This window comes from Mustela nigripes, chromosome 6 (genome assembly GCF_022355385.1).
Source record: "Mustela nigripes isolate SB6536 chromosome 6, MUSNIG.SB6536, whole genome shotgun sequence".
Taxonomy (NCBI): Eukaryota; Metazoa; Chordata; class Mammalia; order Carnivora; family Mustelidae; genus Mustela; species Mustela nigripes.
The window spans coordinates 102,935,325-102,957,003 of record NC_081562.1 but is presented as its reverse complement, the minus strand read 5'-3'; positions in this window follow the sequence as shown (position 1 = coordinate 102,957,003).

The following is a 21,679-nucleotide window of genomic DNA, read 5'->3' as shown; positions in this document are numbered from 1 at the left end:
ACTAAAAATGGGGGGGGTGGTGTGTCAAGGAAGACACTTCAGAGGGTGTGGATGGGAGATAGGATGGGGGTGAGGAGAAGAATTTAAAGATGGGAGAGTCCCTCAGTTTGGAATGAAGTCCTGAATACAAGAAGGGCAGCAGAACAGTCTGGGAGACCCCCGTCCAGTCAGCTCTGGCCAGATGCTCAGGGATGCCATTTTTCTCAAAGGAGGCAGAGGCTTTGGAGTCCCCTAAATCTGGGCTCAAATACGGACTCTACGACTCGCTTGCAGTGACCTTGGTCCAAGCACTTATATTCCTCAAGTCTTGGAATATTCATTTGAAAGTTATGGGTGAAACATACAGACTTCCTAAGATTGCTTTGCAGATGGAAGATAATGTCCAGTGCTCAACACAGCGACTACAGTTGTGCTACCAGCACGGATCTGACTCAGCTTTCAATGGGGTTACGTCCCAGCGACTCCACTGTAAGCTGAAAACATAAGTCGAAATGCATTTAATACACTTCACCTCCCAAACGTCATAGCTTAACCTAGCCTGCCTTAAATGTCCTCAGAACGCTGACATTAGCCTACAGTTGGGCAAGATCATCTAACGCAAAGCCTTTTTAAAATAAGGTGTTGAATATCTCATGTAATTGATGGACCACTGTACTGAAAGTGAAATTCAGAATAGCTGTCTGGGTCCAGAATTGATGTTAAGAGTATTGGTTGTCGATCCTGGGATCACATGGCTGACTGGGAGCTGCTTCCCGGTGTTGTAAGAGAGCATCACTCTGCGTATCTCAAGCCCAGGAAAAGATCATAATTCAAAATCGGAAGTACAGTTTCTACCGAGTGGGGATGGTTTTCACACCAACGTAAAGCTGAAAAATCATGACTCCGAACCATAGTAAGTCGGCATGGTCTGTGCCTTCAGATGAGGCTAGAACCACAGCAGCACCTGGAAAGTCACAGAAACCGGAAAGCCCTGCCATGCTCTCCTCACCAACCGAACTCCTCCAAAGGGGCCTCACTCTGAGACACACAGCCGATGGGAAAGCAAGCGTGGGGCTTTGATGCCAGTGAAGGGCCATCTTCTCACTGACTTTCCCATGTCAGGTCGATGGGGAGACTAAAAAAAAAAAAAAAAAAAAAAAAGTCCAAGGCTCCACAACCAAATACCCGGCCGGCACTGCTTTGAAAGGGCAAAGCCTTCGAGATGCACAAGGATTGTGATTGTTTGAAATGTTGGTAACATTTCATCTTCCCAGAGACCTTGTTCATTTATCAGGGTTCTTAAAACCCTTTTGTTCATAAGCTTGTGGTGAGCACAGGAAACATTCTATCTAATATCAGAGCACAGCTGTTCCCCGACAGAGAGACTTAGGGAGAAAACCCTTAAAAAAAGGAAGGGGGTGGTGATCCCACCAGGGATACAAACATGGGAAAAGCAACCGGGGGGTAGAAAGACGGCCCCGCGGACCACAGCCGCCTAACAAGAATATGCTGTCTGGGGAAGGGTGAGAAAAAAGAACTGCCACACTGACAGCAGGCCTTTGGAGCTCTCAGTAAACACTGTGACCAAGGCAAGGCCCAAAGCTGGGCTCCTCCTCTCTGTAGGGTTCCTGGCAGTCCTGCACAAGGCCCCAGCCAGGGCCCCTAAAAATGTTTGAAGTAGGTGTGGAGCCTTGAGTAACATCTTCTTAAGGGCCAGTGTGGCTGGGGGGGAAAAAAAAGTCTAGTGGAAAACTCTGTCCACCCGAGGCCACAGAAGCCCAGGAAACATTTTCTAAAAAGGGCTTTGATTGCTCCTGAAAGCACAAGACAGAGTGAGCAGGGCCAGGCCAAGGCGGGGACTGTGTGTCGCTAGCCTTTGGCTGTGTGAGGTTGGAGCAGACAGGTCAGGAGCCTAGGATTTACTTTCAGCTCTTAATTATTTAGCTGGGAGTTGTGTAGAACTTCAGATAAAGGAAAATCACCTCCGCGTTTAGGCCATGTCTGAAAAGTAGAAATTGTTTTGAATGTAATTTTCATGGTCAAAGCCAAACTGGGAGAGGGAAGAAAGACAAAGTCAACAGGCCAATTTTCAACACTGAAATGTAGAGTTGCCTTGCAGTGCAACACTGGTATATTACAGAAATTACCAGCTTGAGCTCCAGAATCAGAAAGGCCTGGGTGTAAATGCTAATGCTGGGTGACCTTGAGAAAAATGTTTCAGCCCCTCTATGCCTTGGATTCTTCAACTGTAGAGTGAGAAAAAAAGGCACCTATTTCCTAGGGTTGCTGTGAAGGTTAATGAGCATCTCTGGTTATAATGTTACTTTGTTGCAGTCAGAAAAGCGTAGTCAGACAACTTGGGTGGTCTTGACTTGACCATCAATTGGATCCTGGGCAAACCCTTCGCCTCAGTTTCCTCTGTCTGAGGCAAATGATACCTGTCTACCCTATCCGACACCAATGCCGTGGCTCAAAGCAGCTTATGATGTGTAAAGGCATATATAAATGTGATCCATGATGATTACAAAGTATTCTTAGTATGTTATTTATTCCTACTAGTTTGCAAACATTCCATGGCAAGAACTTTGAATGATCAGCTGATCATTCCACCTGATACCTGAAACATGATTTCCAGCTTTGTTTAGATCCTGATTCTAACAAATCAATTGCAAAAGACAAAGACTCACACACACACATACACCCACACACACAAAAATGTGAACAGAAAACTTCAGGAATTTGATGATATCAAGGACTTATTGTTAATTTTTGTTAGTTGTAATCACTGTAGATATAGATATAGATATGAGAGGGTTCGTATACAGTTACACATGGGGTATTTATAGATTATATTACATGATGTTCGGATTAGCCTTAAATTCATCTGGGCAGGAGGGAGAGCTGAGGATAGGTACAGATAAAAGAAGATTGGTCATATGTTAATAATTGTAGAAGCTGAGTGAGGGGCACATGGGAGTTATTTATATTATATTCTCTACTTTATGTTTGAAATTTTTCAATAATAAAAGGAAAAAAATACAAAAGTGGAATCAAGGAATGAGTAAGCATTCATGACAGCAGCTGAGGACCAAATAGTCCTAACCAGGGACTGCCAGATAGTTTGGATACAAAGGAGATGCATGGTAATGGGAAAAAAACTTGAAATTGGACAGCCTGCCACAGACAAAGCCTTTCAATGTGACCAAGGCACTTAATTTTTTCCAGGCTGTTCTCTCCTCATCTTTAAAGTGAGGAAAAGAGATACAAATGCCCCTTTCAGCTTTAACACGATGCAATTTTTAAGTATTTCAAAATCGGGTACACGCCATCAATTTTTTTTTTTTTTTTTACCCTTGCAAAGACAGATTTTAATAGCCAGCTCCTTACATTTCTATGGCGACCAGAACCATTTTTTGTACATGTTGCATCTTACCATATAGGAAATAAGTGAATGCATTCAAGCGGGTGTCACTTTTTTCATCTTACATCAAGGAAAGTGATTTATGAAATGTCCACTCCTCAGAATGTTAGTTACTTCACCAGATTTTCTGAATGGCATATATAAAGTTCACTCGCAAGTGAATGAACCCATTGAAAATGTACCAGAAGTGCCCGCAATTTAAGGAAGTACCAAGATGAAGTGTTTAGATAAGCAACGAATCTTTTGGTGAAGTGTATACCCTTTTCCCCAATTTATTTATGGCTTCCGATTTGCTTGTTACAGTAAAAAGTCAAATGACCAAGGCATGTAGCATTTGCAGGAGTTCTTCCAAACATCGTTTTTACGAGCTAGAAGTTAACTTAAAAAAAACAAAAAAACCCAACTCTTTGTTTCAATGCTTCATACAAAAAATCTCTCAAAACCAAGAGACGACTTTCCTATTTTGGCAAGCACAGAGAAATGAATGCAACCTTCTTGGTGATCTCAGTTAGGGAATTCTTCTGACTTGAGGTCACCATGGGGCACCTGGTCTTACTATCCAGGACTGGAGATGTAGTCAAGTGGATACTGGTGCTTTGGCATCTCCAGGAATTTTCCACATCAATCCTGGTATGAGCCAGTTTTACTGTATAGTCTCCTACAAGTGGTAGACAGAGAGGGAAGAGCAGTTAACAGAGTGGTTTTGATTTGCTGAAATGGGGTCATCTGCCTGTACCCCTCACTCCCAACTGTTTTTTCTCTTTTCTGTTTGCTACCAGGAACTGTGTTTACTCACACAAAATGTGTGGGCTTTTCTCCCAAACCAGACAATTCTCCCACTAACTGGGTGCCCTAAAATTCAATTCCTGGGGTTAGCACAGATGCTATGGGTTAAGGGCTTGGGCGTGCCAGACTGCCCTAAATCTGATGCCAGACACAAGCTCGAGGTGGCCAACTGTACTCCTGAGTGATCAGCTGTAAATTCAGGGGTTCCCATAAGACCCTTCTCAGGTTTCATTGTTTGCTAGACTGTCTCACAGAACTCAACAATAGTTTACTTTTTATTACCAGTTCATTATAAAGGGTCCGAATAAACAGCCAGATGAAGAGGTCCATAGGGTGAGGTCCGGAAGAATCCTGAGCGCAGAAGTTTCGGTCCCCATGGAGTTGGGATGTCCCCCCTCCTAGGCATGATTGCTTAAATCACAGGCTATTGGTGATTGACTGACCCTCCAGCCCCTCTCCCTTCCCAGGAGGCTGGGGGAAGGGACTCAAAGTTCCAACCCTCTAATCATGCCTGGGTCTTTCTGGAGATGGTTCCCCATCCTCAAGCTATTTGGGACTATGGAGAGTAGTCTTATTCGAGTAAAGAACGCTCATGTCATCCTCTCACACAGGAAATTCCAAGGGATTTAGGAGCTGTGTCAGAACCAGGGACGAAGACCAAATAGCTATTTTTCTTTATCATATCACAGCTACCCTAATGACTCTGAATAAAATTCTCTAGGACACTGTCTGCAAATCTCTCACTTCTTTGAGAATTACCTGAGTTTGTTTATTAAGGATTTGACACTGTTTCGTCTTCTCAGAAGTAATTCCACTCACCGATCATGGAAAAAGCACACTATAAAGGTCTTTGTACAGTCAATAAACCAATATTGAACAACTACTGTGTATAGGCACTGCTAGGACCTCTAAGAGACAGATATCTACCTTTGTAGGTGTAGATAGGAAGTTTCCTGACTTCGTTTTGTTGAGGACAAGCCAGAAACAAATCCCAGACTTTGACGCCCAAGGTTTTGACATCATCTTTGAGTCCCGGTGTGCTCCTTAGCCACAGAGGACCTGACTTCTTGTCTCTTTCTCTGCAACACCCTGTCATAGTAACACTGACTTACAGGGTTATTGGGGACATTAAATGAGATCCGCGCCCAGAAAGCTGTATCAGTCACGCTGTGGGCATCTGAGAAACGCGTGTATGTAAGGAGCTGTAATGCCAGGAGACACCGTACCAGAGAGCTGACAGGCGTCCAGCACCCAAGGACGAATGAACAGCAGAGAGGGCATATTTGCTCTAAGAATGGGGTTACAGGGGAGGAAAGCTCCCAGGATTGCCTGGACTAGATTCCAGAGGGTCTGAGGTACTGATCACCTGAATGAACAGTCTAAGCCCACAAGGGACCCCTGCCCTGAATGAATATGCACTGACGTAGACATCCAAATACCCTGGCTTTCTGGCCACTGAATGAAACGGAGTTTTGCAGGTATGTGGGGGAATGGTCAATCAGGGAAGCCTTCACGGAGGAGGTGGCAGAGGAGTCAAAGCCCCAAAGATGGATAGGGTTTCAGAAGGTTAGGGGCCAAGATAATGCAGAGATCAGCTTAAGGGTGGCCCATCACATAGGCCCCTCCTCTGGGCAAAGGCTCTGTGGCCTGTCAAGGATGTATCCCTCTTTCTCCCTGAAATCTCCCTGCTGCTGCCTAAACAGAATGCTACTTCTTCTCAGCCGGCTCTTGGGAGAGCTGCTACCTACACCCTCACCCCTACAGAACAGCCCTTCTCAGATGTGAATGCTGAGGACATGCCAGCCCTTCCCTCAGGTTTTCACCTCTCCCAAAGACCACGTTCTCCTGGTCTTCTAGAAGCCATGACTCATCTCTGTGCTCTGCCTAGCATGGGGATTCCAGCCCACGAGTGGGCCCTGCGGCCTTCCCTGGCAGGGCTGCCAGCCTGTGGCTGCCGTCTCCACTGCCCCCATCCCAGAGTTGCAGGGACACAGCAGTCACTGGCGCCCCCTCCCAGCCCAGCTCAGAGACTCTATTCTCAGCACTCTGGCATCCCGGTCCAAGTTATCACAGGCCAGTTCAAGTGGAAAGCGAAACAAAAACTGAGGCATGTCTTCCTATTTTATCACAAATTGAGTGGTCAGATATAATCCCAGCTCTGCCTCTTATCAGCTGGGTGAGCCTGAGCAAATGACACAACAATTCTGTGCCTCAGCTTACCCATTTATTAATAGTATTCCTTATCATAGTGTTGTGAGGACCGAATGAGTTACTATAAACGAAATACTTGAAACAGTGCCCTGTACAGTGCGAGACACTATTTTTTAAAAAAGATTTTATTTATTTATTTATTTATTTATTTATTTATTTATTTATTTGAGAGAGAGAGAGAGAGAGAGCAAGAGCAGGGAGAGGGACAGATGGAAGCAGACTCCCCAGTGAGCAGGGAGTCCAATGTGGGGCTTCATCCCAGGACCCTGGGATCATCACCTGAGCCAAAGGCAGATGCTTAACCCACTGAGCCACCCAGGCGCCCCAGGAGGCACTATTAGCATCATTGTGTTATCATGGTTAAGAGAGCAGAATACCGAATCAGGCTGACATTAGAGACATCACTTAACGTCTGTAAAGGTCAGTTTCTTCTTCTTCTAAAAACGGAAATAATAACAGTATCCAGTTCATTGCACAGCCGTGGGACCATATGAATAACTTTATGTGAATGATTTAGCACCGTTCTTGGCACACATTATGCTGGGAAAAGGTTTACACCATAAAGAAAAACAAATTTTGAAGAAAGAGACAAACACAGAGACAGACCTTGGCTAGAAAAGTGACAACCATGGGGCACCTGGGTGGCTCAGTTGTTAAGCCTCTGCCTTCGGCTCAGGTCATGATCCCAGGGTCCTGGGATGGAGCCCCACATGAGGCTCTCTGCTCAGCAGGGAGTCTGCTTCTCCCTCTCCCACTCCCCCGCTTGTGTTTCCTCTCTCACTGTGTCTCTCTGTGTCAGGTAAATAAATAAATAAAATCTTTAAGAAAAAGAAAAATGATGACCAAACTCAATGCCTGCCATGTTGACTGCAGTCTGCAGCTCCTCCCCAGAGCTTCCTCATCTGGAATCTGGGACCTCCTTGCCCTGCCTCACCATGCCAGGCCTGGGGTCTCCTGGCACAGTTCAGTCACAGAAGCAATGTAGTGCAGAATGAACAGCATGCTTAAACTCATCTACTCCACCCCCAGGAAGCCAGGGGAGTAAAAAGAATCCCCTTTAGAAGTTTTCTTGCTTGCCCCACACTCAGAGATCTGCCATCTGGGAGGGTAGCTGCTGTGTGTGGCAAAGATCCCTTGGACCAGCCACGTGGCTTTGAATGGTGTGGTCAGAAGCCCAGGCCTTGACTTTTGAAAGACTCATTCAAGTTCTGAGTCTGCCAGTTACTGACTGTGGGATTTGGGTAAATTTTTAACACGCCCTAACCTGGGTTTCCTCCTTCGTAAAATGGGAAGGGTGAAAGTTATCTCAGCGTGGAGCTGTGAGAATTAAATGGGCCATGTGTAGGATGCCTTAGCACAATGACTGGTAGGTGTGGGTGCTTCGTACATTTTGGTGATGCTTATCAGCTCTGGATTTCTAAAACCCAGAAGACAGCAGGGCATTCTGTTCAGGAAGTCATTTTAGAGAAAATCTGTACCCTCTTCATTTTTCTGGTTGGGGGGAGAGTTCAGGGAAAAAGGGTGTGACCATGGCCTGAGCCTCTGGAACCCATCTGCCCAGTGGGGCAAACTTACCAACCTGTGCCCATCCTCCTTCAGGGCTGTCGTCCTCCCCTGGCTGCAGTCATCATGCCCGACACCATCAACACCCTGCCTTCTGCAGAGATGGGAACACTCTGGCATTGTTTCCTCTAGCCAATGGCATCTCTCTGGCCTGCGATTGGTACCTCTGAGATTCCATCGCAATCCAGGCATCCCAGCTATGTCAGCGTGACTCACGTTGTGTGTGTCTGACATCCACATGGCCCCGGAGAAGGCTGGCCCCAGCAAAAGGTTATTTGGAATGCTGCTGAATGTGTGAGGGCTGTCAAGTTATCTTTTTGGGGTTAGGCCATTAAAGCCGCATCTGATGTTTTATGGAACAAATGAGATACAGTGCATTTTGAAATCCATGGGGCAGAGAGAGCATTTTTATGGATGTGGACACACTGGCAGTTAAAAGTAGGTAGGGCTTGTTTTTTTCCCTCTAAAACGTTGCAGTCCTTCTTGCACATAGCTGTTTAACTTCAATGTAAAACAGAAACAATCCCCAAACGTGAAGCATGAAGACTGCCATACTAAATAGATTCAGTGCAACCCTGAACTGCTGGGTTACCTGGAAGAGTGTGGATCCGTCTATCTGCCTCTTATCATCCCAATCAGAGGGCTGTCTGCTCTGTCCTTAACTTCTCTACCCAACCTTCATCACACCCCTGAAGAAAAATTTCTTCCAGGCAAACCTAAATCCCTCTTGAGTGCTTTTTCATCCGAGCCTTTGATGTCTCTCCATCCCCTCATTCCCGTGAAGTGATCAGTTCTCAAGACGTTCTAGCCACACCAGCCTGCCCTTAGCCCTCTGAGCACACCCTGCATTTTCCCACTTTTGTTTCTGAGCTTTGTCTCCTTTCTCCAGAGCATCCTTCCCTTCCATCTCGGCCACTTTTCATCCAACCAAATGGTTTTAACAAAGAGTCCAGACAAATAACAGGCACACTGCCAGGCAACGATAAGATCACAGCAGACCACATGTCAGAACCTTCTCTTCCTCCAAGCCTAGACTCAAGTGCCACATCCTCCATCCAGCCTTGTCATTCATCCACTCAACCGAACCCCTTACTCTCTCTTCCTGCACTCCCGTAACACTGAGGTGACTCCCTCTCTGTTACACTAATGTGAAAACTATGTGTGCATGTGTCTGATCCCCTGCAGACTGTAAGGTTGCTGAAGAGAGGAACCTCAAGATGCTCACTTTCTATCTCAGACCACTTAATTTATAGAATTAAGACTCCAAGATTTCCTCTTCCCATGGACACCTGACTGTTCAAAGAAGCCACATATAGCGACGTTGGATGGAAATTTCTTTATAAAGGCAAAATTGGTGAGAGAGTGTGCCTGAACCCCTACTGATTGGAAGTACTTACATTATGGTACATTCTTTTCTTTTTTTTTTAAAGATTTTATTCATTCATTTGACAGAGAGAGAGAGAGATCACAAGTAGGCAGAGAGGCAGGCAGAGAGAGAGAGGGAAGCAGGCTCACCACCGAGCAGAGAACCTGATGTGGAGCTCGATCCCAGGACCCTGAGATCATGGCCTGAGTTGAAAGCAGAGGCTTAACCCACTGAGCCACCCAGGCGCCCCACATTATGGTACATTCTTACAGTTGAAAACCATTCTGCGTTTACAACAAATGCAGTTAGGGCCTATGGGTGGCTCAGATGGTTAAGCAACTGCTTTTGGCTCAGGTCATGATCTCCAGGGCTTGGGACGGAACCCCACACTGGACTCCCTACTGAGCAGGAAGTTTCCTTCTTCTTCTCCTTCTGCAGCCCCCTTACTTGTGCTCTCTCTGCTTCTGTCTCTCCTTGCAAATGGATAATAATAAAAAAGTCTTTATAATGAATGAAGTAGATCTACATGGACTGGCATAGAAAGACCCCAAGAGATTACTGTTAACTTCAAAACATCAATTTACTGAACAGTATGTTTGGCATGAACTTATTTAGGTTTTAAACTCCTACTCAAAAGAAAAAAAAAAAACCACCCCAAAAGTAAAGATCTCTATGATGTCATTGAACAGGTAATGGGTTCTCTGAAAATGTTGGGAGAAATCATTAAAAAGTGAATCATATGCCCCCTAAACATTTCTTTGAATTTAATTTGCATTTATTTACCAATCTCTTGGTATCAGTCCCACTTTTTTTTGTTTTTGTTTTTGTTTTTGTTTTGGAAGTAGGCACCTCACCCAACATGGGGCTTGAACTCCTGGCCCTGCGATCAGTTGCAATCTCTACTGACTAATCCAGCCAGGTACCCCAGTCCTAAGCCTCTTTTTTTAGCATAGGTCTGGTTCAGAGCTCTACATCATCTTTTATATGTAAGTCACATGCATAACACATCATCTATGATTTCTAGTTTTGTTTGCTGTAAGTTGGAATAAGAATTTAAAGACATGGATACAATTATTTGAGTGCAGGATCCTAACTTACAATATGTACAAGCTGTGTGACCTACATGACTTAAGCCTCTCAAGCATCATATCTGTAACGCAGGACATAATAATAGTAGCCATAGGTGACCAAGAGGAAAAAAGATCACTCTTTGGGTACCATATCTAGATCTTAGCAAGGTTTAGCTAATCTATTAAGTATTTTACTTTCTTATTATTATGGTGCAGTAAGAAGATAAAGAAGCAACAAGGAATCACTCTACCTGGGACTCTGGCACCTTCTCTTTCTGCCTTATAGATGCTCAAAGTGCATAAATATCAAGGGGAATAAATACCGAGGCATAGCCGTAGGTGAATGAAAACTTGCTATGTGACAGTACTGTGCTAAGTGGCATGACAATTCAGTGCTTAGGAAGTTAGTTTCTGTTGCAAAGGATATTACAATCTAATGGGAAAGGGTTGAATACATATGGGAAAGTAATAATAATAATAATATGGAGTACCAGTTAGGGTATTTTTAGTTGAAATGATGAAATGAAAACTAATAAAGTAGCCTAAATACTAAATTTCTTAAATGGCTTGGAGCAATGGAAAATTCCAGAGCTTGAGGCACTTCAGGAGATACTTGTGGGTCCAGTTCTCTTTGACTTTCTTAGTTGCTGTACTATGTGTGTCATCTTTATTCTCAGGAGGGCTTCCTGCTAGTAGGAAAAAAAAAAAAAAATGACCCCAGCAATTCCACTCTCAAATCTGAGACCACATCATCAAACTACAGTTGTGAAAGTTCCTCCAGACTAGTCAAGTTCACATACCCATCTCTAACTCAATCACTCTGGCAAGACAGACAGGATTATGTTCATGGGCTTAAGCCAGTGATCTAGTAATGGAATCAATTTATTGAGTACTTCTTCCCTGCCTTAGGCACCTGTTCTACATATTGTCACACATTTTTCTGCCCAAGAATCCTATGAGGTAGGTGTTACCAGCATGTCCAGTTTGTGGTTGAGGAAATTGACGTCCAGAGAAGTTAAATAATTTTCCCTGGGTTGTACAACTAATAAGTAGTAAGGCCAAGATTCATACTTCAGCCCACTGATTCCAGAACTCACTTTCATAACCACCAAAACATAGAGTCTCTCAAGGTGTATGCAGTTTATGCAGTTTTTGTCTTAAAGTCTCTATTGTCAGGTATTAGTATAGCCACTTCAACTCTCTTTTGGTTAGTGTTTGCTATATATTTTTTCAGCTTTTTACTTTAAACTTATTTTTGTCTTTGCAGCTAAAGGTTATTTCTCACAGAGAGCATATATTTGGATCATGTTTCTTTATCTATTCTGCCAATAATTTCCTTTCGATTGGAGTGTTTAGTACATTTACATTTAATGTAATTACTGAAAGGTAGGATTTACATCTTCCATTTTGCTATTTGTTCTTTATATATATTTTGTCTTTTCTGTTCTGTTTTTCCATTGATGTATTTCCATTGATGTATTCTAAATTCTTTTGTTTCACTTTTTTTTTCATTTCCTTTAAAAAAAATTCTTAGTGAGTGTCTTAAGGATTACAATTAACATTTTAATTTAAAATAATGTGGTTTGGATTAATATCAATTTCATTTCAATAGTACACAAAAGTTTTACTCCAATATAATACTGTTCCCTTTTCTCCTTTGTTCTATTATGTCATACAAATCACATCTTTATACATTATAAGCCTATCAGCACATTTCAATAATTATTACTTTATGTAGTTGGCTTTTAAATTAGGTTAGAAGAAAGTTGTTACCAAAAAACCCCCACAACATCTATATTGTTTCTTATATTTACCTACATGTTTACATTTACCAGTGCTTTTTATTTATTTGTGTGGATTTGAGTTACTATCTAGCATCTTTTCATTTAAGCCACAAGAACTCCCTTTAGTATTTCTTGTACAGAAGGTCTGCTAGCAACAAACTCTCCCAGTTCTTGTTTATCTAAAAATGTCTTGACTGTTCCTTTATTTTGAAAGATAATTTTGCAGGTAGAGAATTCTTGACTAACAGTCTTTCTCTTAGCACCCTGAACATGTTATCATAATAATATGATAATAATAATCATATTATTCTTGGATGTGTAGATTACCGTTTTTTAAAAATATTTTATTTATTTGTCAGAAAGAGAGAGAAAGCAGAAGCAAGGGGAGTGGCAGGCAGAGGGAGAAGCAGGCTCCCTGCTAAGCAAGAACCCCGATGCAGTACTTGATCCTAGGATGCTGGGATCATGACACTTCAGCAACTGAGCCACTTAGAAGTCTCTAGATTAATGTTTCAAAATAAATCGGGAAATGCTCAGCCACTATTTCTTCAAATATTTTTTCTGTCCCCTTCTCACCTATCCTTCTGGGACTCCCATTATGTGTATGTTGGTGTATTGAGTGGAACCCCACAGGTCTTTGAGACTGCTCATTTTTCTTCATTTCCTTTTCTTTCTGTTTCTCAGACTGGATAATCTCAATTGACTTACCTTCAAGGTCACTAGTCCATAATTTTGTTAGTTCAAATCTGTAGTTGAATCCACCTACTGAATTTTTCAATTTAGTTATTATACTTCTCAACTCCAGAATTTATATTTGGTTCTTTTTAATAATTTTTCTCTTTATTGATATTTTCTATTTTTATACTTTAACTCTTTAGAAATGGTTTCCTTTAGTGGTTTGAACATATTCACATTTGAAATAACTGATTTAATATCTTTGTCTAATAAGTATAATATCTGGGCTGCCTCAGGAATAGTTTCTACTGATTGTTTTTTACCCTGTGTATTGGCCATATTTTCCTGTGTGTCTCATAATTTTTTTACTGAAAGCCAGACATTTCAAGTAATATAAGCAAATCAGATCCACCACCACCACTCACACACGCACTACTAGGTTTATTGTTTTTGTTGCTGTTTGTTTACTTAGTGACTTTCCTGGACTAATTCTATAAAATCTGTATTCTTGGTCATGCCCAACCACGGAAGTCTCTGTTTAGCTTGCTTCATGGTCAAATAATGATTAGACAGAGATTTCCTTAAATGCCTTGAACCAATATGTCTCTGAGCCTTTAACAAGGGACTCTAGTGTATGTGTGGACACACCTTCAACAATCTGGCAGGCAGTTTAAAACTCTACTCTTGCACAGAGGCTTAAGATCAGCTGGCGGCAAGTAATTAGGGCTTTCTCAGGTCTTTCCTGGGCACATGCAAAGCCATACACATGAATGTGGCCTTCTAGATTCCCAAGGACATGTCAGAGCTTTTCAAAGTCCCTATGGACAGCACATGTTCCAGTACTTCCTTTTAATTTTTTTAGCCAACCTCTTATTAACCCCAATGGTATTGCAACCTCAGGTGGTTGGAATGTTAAGCAACTGCCACAGATTGTTTTGGACAAACATGCTGGGAATAAGCCTGTTCACAGAGAGCGAGCTTTGAGTCAGGTCAAATAGTGACAAACCCTGAGATGGGAGCTTTTCCAGAGAACAGCTAACTAAGTCAAATAATGACATTTTTCTGCCTTAAAAAAGGCAGAGAAGTTTGAAAAGGTGACAGGATAAAAGAAAAATCTACTTGGAGAGGCAAAAGTCACAGGTAGTTATGGTCTGGTAAAAAGTAAGGCACCCAGTCCAAAAGTTCAAAGTAGGGAAAATCTTAAAAATTAAAATGAACAATAAGTACGTAAGGCCAGTTAGAGAACAGAATAACTTTGGAAACACAATAAAATGCTGACAGAAGAAATAAGATTAGGGAGAGTGTAATGATACAAATTGATACAGTTTGACAATAATAACCAACCTTACTTAACTTATGTCAGCACTTACTGTATGCCAGAGTAAAGGGCTAAGCTCACTGCCTTCACTTTTTACAACCACTCTGCTAGGTAGATATTATCATCTCCATCTTACAGATGAGGAAACCTAGGCTCGGAGCAAATAAGGAATTCATCAATCCTTTCGTAACAGCCCTAACGAGGTCCTTTATTTAATCACTGAAGGTAACCCTTGCCATTTTGGAATGGATTGCAGAGAAAGCTCACTATATGAGCAGAAATCTTCCTCCTTTTATTGTTTTATGAGAGATACTAGTTTTGTTCCCTGGAGCTGCAAAACACAAGATACAATCATCTGGAGTTTAATTCACCCAATTTATAGATGAGAAAATGGAGTGCAATTTTGGGTTTCATTAATAAGATCAGCCTCCAGAAGATGGGGTGACAATTTTCTCTTTCCTGTCTAGTTTAGGCTGCCTCAATAGCACCGGGGGTGCCAAATATGTGGTAAGAGAAAAGTGGGTGGGAGGAGGTGAATGGCAGTCCCTGACCCTCGTGTGTTTTGTTGTAACCATTTAGACAGTCTGCAGGTTTCTAAATTTGCTCCAGGTTGCTCTTTCTCATTAGCCACACAATAAGAAAGATACACTTAAAGATGGATATCAGCAAAGTATTCAGATCCAGAGGAGGACAGCCTGCTAATGAGGGACTAGCATCCAAAGAACAGTTGGAGAGAAAGGGTAGTCTAGCCCAGGGGAGAATTGGCGAGACGACATCCTCAAACATTTGACCAGCTGTCAGCCTAAATGACAGAGACAGTCACCTTTCTTGTGTCAGTAGCCACAGATGACATTTGTGGGCAGAATTTGCCAGGAAACAAAAAAATTCTGGGCCCCTAACTAGCTGTGAGACCTTCAATAAGCCATTTAACCTATCATCTTTTAGGATCCTTATGGTACATGGTTCCTGGGAAGATCTTATGTGGCAAAGGACTTAGCTCAAAGCCCACCAATAGCAAGTAGACACCAATGCTGCTAAGTTTAGATGCTGAGGAAGTATTTTGTTCAACCTAAGAAAGCAATGTATATCCATATAACAGACAATGAGGATACCTTATAGGACATGTGTTTCTCATCAGCAGAAATGTTTGATCAAAGACATCATCTTTATTGGGTGGGGACACTAAAAAGGCTCCTCTGTGATAAAAGGGGTATAGACTGGGAGACTCATGGAGTTCCCTTCCAAACCTAAAATGTCATCCCATGTAAATCTTGCCCCAGATGACACAGTTTGTGGCACAATGGGGACTAGAACCCACCTCTTCCATCCCTAAGTCCAGGGCTTTCTTCATGACATCATATGTCATACATCAAACAAACAAACAAACAAACAAACAAAAAATGTAGAACACTGTCTAGAAACTATTCCAAGTATAACTGTTTATTCATTACAAGTTTCTCTTTTTCAGTAGCCACATTTTAAAAAGGAAACATGCCTATAAACACATAATATTATAAAGCAAATAATTTAAATCTAAGTAGATTTCATTGGAGTACAAAGGATCCCAATGAATGAAGTTTCTCACATGTTCAAAGCAATGAAAAGTGACGAAGAAAAGTGGAACACAGAAGAAAGTTTTATTTGCTTATTCCTAGTTTATTAGGACATGCCAGAAAGCAAGGAGGGATGTCCCGTGTAAAGATGGCAACTCTGGAAATTTGCTGTACTCCCTTTTCACCAAAGTAGCCACCTGTTACACATAAGCTCCATGTAGCTCAGTATGTGCTTCATTTAAAGTGCCCATAAGGCTCTGAGCTGTCACTTAGTCACCTAAAAAGGGCATGCAAGTTAAGGTCCATTCAAAACTCTATGTTTAAATGTGCTCAGATGGGGGCTGTGTTTGGGTTGCAGGAATAAAACATTTGGTTAGTTTGCCCCATGTGCTGGGATTTCCTTATGCACCCTGGAAAAGGTATACAGTCCATATATTTTAACATTCCCCATATATTTTTACATTATGCATGCATATATGCGCGCGCGCGCACGCACACACACATACACACACACACACACACACACATTTAAAGTTAGCTCCACACCCAGCATGCAGCCCAATGCAGGGCTTGAACTCACCATTCTGAGATCAAGCCCTGAGCTGAGATTAAGAGTCAGCTGCTTAACCGACAGAGCCACGCTGGCACCCCTACATTCCATATATTTGTTAAAGACTGCCATCCTATTCCAACAATTTAGGATTATGAAAACACCAATTTCTATCAGCTGACACCATGCTTCAAAGTACCCACCCACACAAGGAACTGAATTTAAAAGGTTCGGACCTGGGAGAATTTAAAATCTTCCAAGATAATTAGGGAGTGAGACTGTGCCTCAATTCACAATTTAAGAATTGTTATGTAAAACATAATATATATATAAAAGACGCTCTAAGACAAAATTCCTATGGATGATGGTGATGATAATGAAGAGAAAGCCATGTTATGGGGACATAACATTTAAAGCCGAAAGGGAATTTACTGATCATTTACTGCAGCTAGCCAAGTTTGTAAATGAGGAACTTCAAAACTAGAAACATTGAAGGCATCTGCAGGTCACAGTGCTGCTTGGTGGTCAAGTAGGACCCAGCATGCAAATATTCTAAATTCTAGCCCAGGGCCATTTCACCACCGTGATGCTGTGGGAAGGATAGTATTTCCTGCATCCATTTAGAAGACATCCAGGCTACAAATTAGAGTCTATCTTCTGCTCTGTCAACTTCTGGGGGACTTGGGACAAGTAAATGATCCACTCTGACCTCCATTTCCTAACCAAAGGAGTCCAACACTCATCGATACCCTGTCGGATTCAGGGAGGATTCATTCAGACGAGAAACAGATGCTCTGGGAAATAGAGCTACTCAAAGAAAGGAATGCTCTCAGATGGACCAAGAAAGCAGCTTCATCTCTGGCAACTTAAAAATGACTAACCAAACCCCAAACATGTAATCCAGACATCCAACCAACTAGTCCCAACAGAGTATAAACAAATTAAGAACATAATTTGAGAATAATTTAAGAACATTGTAAAAAACACTGTGCAATTCAAATAACAACGACTTGACTGGACCGAGTTTTAAAGGGAAGATAAATTTCCATTTCCCTGGCTCAGGTAGGTTGTGTGAGATGGGCAAAACATGGCATCTCTTTCTGTGCCTTTTGTTCTATAGCTTTACTATGTTTAAAGCACTCGTTTCTCATGCTTAATCACTAGAGAACGTGCTTTTCAGGATTAGGGACTGTATTCTTCAACTCTTTTTCCCTCCTGCCCGCCTTCCAAAACATTCACTGAGTGTCTAACACTATGCCCATGACATTCCCAATGCCTGGCACACTGTGTGGCACATGGTAAGGACTCAGTTTTTACTTTTCAAAAATGAAGGAATACAACACAAAAGTTTGCATTCTCCAAAGCACAGAAATCTCCGCAAATTTGACTCCTCATTTAAACCATTAAAATTCTACCTGATAGATCTGAAGCATGCCCCCGACCTGCTTTGATGTATCTGCACAGACGGGTGATGTTATCAGTTTAACACATATGTGATCGTTCACCATGGATGCTGTATAGAATTTCAATCGCAGACTCCTACTAAACACAGAGGCATATTCTGTGGCTGGACAAAATGTCATGAGGTCCTATAGTCCATTCCCGTTTCCAAGCAAGACTGCATGTAATCTATTATATCGAACAAGGCTTTCCTAAAGCTGAAAGATTTCCACTCAGTGAAACATACAGGCAGCCTCCGTAAAGTATTAAGTATTTAAATGGAAGGTAAGACTTGGAGTTCTTGAGCTAAGTATGATTTTCATCCTCAATGTAGCCAACTTCACTGCAGTGCCACTACTGATTTACTTAAATCATCTGCTAGATGACCAAAAATTGCTGGTAATTACAGAATATTTATATGAACTTCTCTTGTAAAAAGGCAAATACATTTGAGCCTTATTCAGTATTTTGTTAGGGAAATTTTAAATTAGATATACCATATTATTGAAAAAAGAGAAGAACTAGAAGAATATATATTTAGAAGTGAGGGGTAGAAAAACTATTCACCCAGTTTATTGGAATTACACAGTGGAGTTCTGATGCACTGGTCCTTGATGCAATTAAATTTCCTGAGTTTAAATGATTTCAGGAAGACACACAAAATGGCCTGTACAGGGCTAGACTCTCTTCTCTCAAAATATATGTGTATTTTTAAGTAATGTTTCATTATCCTAAAATAATTGGTGGCCAGATGTAAGACATTTCATCTGAAACTTTATGTAAACTAACCCAAACGGTTTGCTTCAGGATATCTTCCTTGATACCAGGAAAGAGTTTTTTGGTCCTGGGTCTCTGCATTTGCCTGACTAACTGCCTGGCTGGTCTCAGAAATGGAAACATACGTGGGCATGATGAAGGAAAGCATTTAGAATTTAGACGAAAGAATTTTCTAGTTCCTTTTTAATCGTGTGTGTTTTTCTCTCCCCCTAAGCAATAGGTAGAATAAATTTTGGTGACTTTTTGTTTTCAAAAGTGCAAAATTGAATGCTTTTGGTGTTACTTCCCAGGACAAAAACTTAACGTAGTCTTCATAATTTTTTTCTTACAATTTGATGACAATTTTTGAAGAAAAATAATGTGAAGCTTCACACACACTCATTGAAAGGAGACGGAAGAATCACCAGCATCATTATCATCAATAAATAGGTCTTGAAGGAACTCACCTTTTTACATCACAAAGAAAGAAGTACTTAATTTCTACTTAATGGGACCACAGTGACAGTGTGATCTGAGATGACTAACAGCAGAAAGAAATTAGTATTTTCTGCTCTAATTTCACCTTCCACATAAACCCCTCTGCTCTGGATTTGTGCTTTTCTCAGTTGTTTACATAATGCATAGGCGCAGACTTTGTTTCAAGTTCATGTAAAAGCAGATGCCCTTACTTAAGGCTGAGCAAAGAGGAAATGCATTCCTCCTGAGTCTAAATCCAACCTAGGTTGGATTGTCTAAAACATTTCTACAAACTGCTTGCTTTTAGGTCAACCCTAAAATAGAAAGAATATATCACTCCAGAGGTACACATTTTGGAGATTACAAAATTTTAAAAACAACCTGTTTCACATTTTAAAACTCATTCCTTTTTATGCCAACAAAAGGATCACCCAGAAAATAATTTTAGAAAAATTTTCAACTTGCCTCCTGAAATTTACTACCAGCAAAAAAATTTCCAAGAAGCCCCAACAACAAAACTATTTCTCCGGTTTTTATTAATTAGTTATAAAAGTTTGGAGAATATGAACTCAGCATGTTGTAGAATTATGTTACAAACTGTACTAACAGATGCTGGCAATCCTTGTGTTTAAAGATTGCAAAATAAAATACAAAATAAGAAATACTTATTAGAAATACTTTATATCGCTTCAATTTGGTTGTAACTGATACAGAGTTGAATAAAACAATGAAATCAAAAGAATATTCAATCATGCCTGAAAGCAGACATTGTAAAGGGGAATGAATGAACCTGGACAAAATTGAAGTGTCTAGAAAACAAATAAAAATGACTATTGCTCAAAAAAAATTTCTGGATGGGGTAGTCTTGACAATTTACCAAGAATTTAGATCTACAAAGTGCTTAACTTGACCACCCACAACTTAGGTGTCTGAAATGAAGCAGGAGTAAAATTTAAAGGACATTTATCTTTTACGTTTTTAAAGTACTTCCCTTGGCTCTTTCCTTTTTTTTTTTTTTCCTCAATATATATATATTTTTAACCTTTGTATACACAAACCAAGTGTCCATCAAATCAGGCACTAAAAAGGAAGCCCTCTTAAATACAGTTCCCTCAGAGTGAGCTTCAACAGTAAGTATTGATATTATCACCAATTATAACTCTTCTTCAAAAGAAACTAAACAGAATGTCTTGGGTCAGATCAGCAACCATTAAACGAAAAAGAAATAAATAATAAGATAAAAATAGAGGGAATGTACTAAAACGAATGAAGAAAGTAATACTCAAAATCAAACTCTGTCATCTTAAAAAAGAAACACTTCCACACCTCCTATCTGATTGGAACAGAAAGCTTCTCCTTTACATTTGAAACAAGTAATTCCACCTCAAACCCACATTTTCAAAGAAGCCCCCAGCTTTCTGCCTCTGATTCTTCCAACAGTCCACCTAATGAAGGGAAAAGCCAATTCCCTTTTACTCCTTTTCTCCCAAACATTCTCACTACAGCTCCTTGTAAAGTTCAGCCTGTAATCAGAATTGTCACTGTGGGTTCAGAGAACGTCGCATTTTAGGTATCACCCCCCCCCCCCAGACCGGAAGATTAGAAAGAGTTTGCCCAAATTGAGGGGAAATTGAAGGTGCACGGGCTCTCTCTGCAGTTGCAGTCTCCAGCCCCTGAAGTCTAGAAGGTTCTCCGCGAGTCCCGACACCACATGGGTGCCCAGCGAGTGGGAGGGGAGTCGCCCTGCACTTTTCGCCCGTCTGTTTGTGGAACTCTCTGGACAAGCAGATTTCTAGATGGAATTTGTCCTCGCCCGGTAAAATCCATGCAGTATCGCTCCTAGCCATCTTCGGGAGATGGAGCTTACGCGTAATTATTCGAGCATCAACCCACTCGTGTTAAATGGTGAAGGGGGCGGGGGGCGGGGAGGAATATGTCGCGCGTGAAAAAACACTCCCGGTGTCAGAGCAAACGCAGAACTCATGACCGGAACCGACAACCACGGTCCCGTCTCCTTCCCTGGAGACCGGGTAGGAAGCTGAGCGGCCCAGCGTCGCGACCGGCAGTCGCGATATTCAGTCCGATGTCGGCAGGCAGCGGGGCTGGCCCGCGACCCCCCGAAACGAGCCCTTTCGGCGGCCCCGGGCTGCTGCGGGTTTCGGCGTGAACACTGAGCTCCGAGGGGGTGGCCGGCGGCGGGGAGGGGGGGGGCCGTGGGGGGAGGGTCGCCGCCCCGGCCAGCCGGCAGCCCCGCACCGCCGCGCCCCCGCCCGCGCGCCTGCCGCGGCCCGCAGACCTGCCCCGCGGCTCGAGCGCCCATCGCGAGGTGCCGGACACGCCGCCGCCGCCCCGCGCCGCTCCCCCGCCCGCGGCCCCCTCCCCCGCCGCTTCCTCTCGCTCTCCCAGCCCCTTCCCCCCACGTGTGGGTGACGTCAAAATTCCGCGAAAAAGCCGCGTGGTGGCTCCCCGAGCGGAGGCGCGATTCCGCCGCCCAGCCGCCCCCTCCCGGGCGCGCCGGGGGGAGGGTGAAGCCCCGAGACGGCCGGTTCCTTTTCCTCCTGGGAGGCCAGGCCCCGCCGACGCCGCGGGCCAGGCGCCCCCCGCCCCAGATCTTATTGGAAAATTCACTTTTATAAACCTAATGCATTTCCAGAGCTATTTTCGGCCTCGTGAGGCGTGTCCTGCAGCTGAATCAGACAGGAAGAGGGGGAAGTTCGGGTCTTTTTATTT